Source organism: Penaeus monodon, chromosome 41 (assembly GCF_015228065.2).
Source record: "Penaeus monodon isolate SGIC_2016 chromosome 41, NSTDA_Pmon_1, whole genome shotgun sequence".
Lineage (NCBI taxonomy): Eukaryota > Metazoa > Arthropoda > Malacostraca > Decapoda > Penaeidae > Penaeus > Penaeus monodon.
The window spans coordinates 22,224,194-22,226,693 of NC_051426.1; the positions used below are offsets into that span (position 1 = coordinate 22,224,194).

The window sequence follows — 2,500 nt, forward strand, 5'->3', positions numbered from 1 at the left end:
TGCAATAATGACACGTCGCACAATACAGCCGCAGCACACAACACGCAGCGCAGCAAATCCCACACTCCCGCCAGTTCCAAGCCCCTTTTACGACGTCGAACCCCACTGCAGTCACACTCATAATCACATAGCAAGATAGCAGATGACCACGTCGCTACCCCAGCCCCAGACGCTGCTTGAAACATGCACAAGCACACACACAACCCCCCTCCCTCCTAACAGTCCACCCCTCCCCTTACCCCCGTCACAGCTGATGCTTCATGGCCCCCAACAATACTCCTTGTCAAAAGAGTATATCATCAGCTTTAAAGAACGGAGCCTCACTCACACCTCATCTCCATCCCCCTAGCCTTTTCCGCTTACATTTCACATCGGCATCTTGTTTGATGCTGTGAATTTTAAAAACAATAGGCTTACTCTTCCCAGGCATATGGTCATACATTTAGCCTCGTCCTGTAGCTCTCTTTTTTCCGTATTCATCTCCCTCTCTCTCTCTCTCTCTCTCTCTCTCTCTCTCTCTCTCTCTCTCTCTCTCTCTCTCTCTCTCTCTCTCTCTCTCTCTCTCTCTCTGTTATCAAATCATATCTATCCATCTACCCCTGTCTATCAATCTATCTGTCTGTCCATATATACTTACATATAATTATAATTTGTATTTTATGCTTAACTATCAACCGTTTTATCTATCTACTCTGTTCAACGTTCCATCAATTTTGTATTTAGCGTGTTTGGTTTATGGTTTACCAGAATTGATATAAACCATAATTTTATTTTCCCCTTACAGTTAGGGATTTCCTCAGACATTTCTCTCGTAAATACATATCCCTATATTTAGTGCAAATATGTCTTTTTATTACAATTATAGACATACACAAATTTAATGAGCTCTCTGAATAAATGTTCCATTTTGCACACTTATTCAGTACACTTCATTTGTACAGAGACCCATACACTCATATCCCCAATTCCAGCTGATAGTTTCCAGTCACCACAACACACATGTACACAATTATTTATTTTTTTCTCACTGCTCCATTCACATGCCACAAGAAATACGACAAGACTACCATTCCACGCCACCATTCAGGCCAGCTAGTATGATCTCGAGGTTACACACGTGGTTATGGAAAAGCCAAGAATTTTCCCCTGGGCAGTGCCTTCCTATTATTCAAAGGCCCCTCTTATTTTACTCATGGGCAGCTTATCTTTGGACAGTCAAGCCAATTTTGATAAGGACTGGATCCAGTTATCACAATTCCATTATATTTCCTGCATTTCAAAAGAGAGAAAAAAGTAGTTGCGTGTAAAGCTAGCAATGCCCATTTTATACCCATGAGTAGAATTCCCACACTATTTGAGCCCCTAGAAGGAAGTTTTGACTAGCGCGCATTTTTTCCTTCCCTACATTGGGATTTAGATCTAGTTCTAGAGTCTAGTTGATGTTCACTGTATTGTTTACTTTTTGTTGGGCATAGACCTACTTCGTGTCTATTGCTATCTCTGCGTTACATTAAGAAGCCCATCATATCACTGGGAAAGACTGAATCCAGTCTTTTGTATGTATTTTATGACAGAAACCCCTCATACAGGAATTCGACTATGACATATTTCCTATTCTATTGGTATGTGTGTATGCTACTTTGGCCGATATCGAATGCTCTTTAAAAAGTTTTGAATTCTATTGGTGTTCAGTGTTTCCTTCCTGTAAGGATAGAGAAGACGACCGAGTTCTGGAAGGTAGGGGTGCAGCGCGTCGTTTGTGTCGTTTCTCGTTCCACCTTTTTTTCAATTGTTCATAATCACCATGATGTACAGTTTTTACGTCAGTTGTGAAAGCTCTCCTGTTTTGAAAAGATGTGATTTGATGTCACGGAACAGTCTTCTTAGGGCATTATACAATGGTCTTGCGAAACAGAATTTGATGAAAATAACCAATTTGTTATCCTTTCGCAATTAAAGTAATTGGCTTTCTATACAGATAATTTAGCAAGAACATTATATTGATGCTTGTTGATTTGATGTTGATATCTTGATGCTCCGGATGATTTCTTCATAAATGACTGATATTATATTCTGGTATTAAAATTGATATACATAAATATATATATATATGCATTGTAACTCTCCAACAGCAGCTGATACAAGGGGCAGGGAAAGAATTACTTAACTATTGACTTGTTTTTAAATTGCAGATTGTGAATTAGGTAAGTGAAACAAAACAGTCACACCCAGTTACCCGTCAGCCACTGACTTCATTTCCTACAGAGACCAAAGAGAAATTAAATGCCAGACCACAGAACCCTCAGTGTATACCCCCCTCCCCCACCCCCATCGGTCTCGGAAGTTATCAAATGAACGAATTTTTTTGAGCAAGGTGTGAGCTTTCCCTTAAGGAATGGATGTGTGTGCACATATATACATGTATGCATGCATATATATATGAATGTCTTTATTCATTCGTATAGGGGTGAATGGACAAAGAAAGAAAGATGAAGAAAAA

At 39.7% G+C, this 2,500-nt stretch overlaps 1 protein-coding gene across 1 annotated transcript in view; it reads left to right on the plus strand.

The window, feature by feature from the left end:
- Window positions 1-2,500, plus strand: part of LOC119598612 (coiled-coil domain-containing protein AGAP005037-like) — a 169,476-nt gene that overhangs the window by 104,074 nt on the left and 62,902 nt on the right. The window lies entirely within an intron of this gene.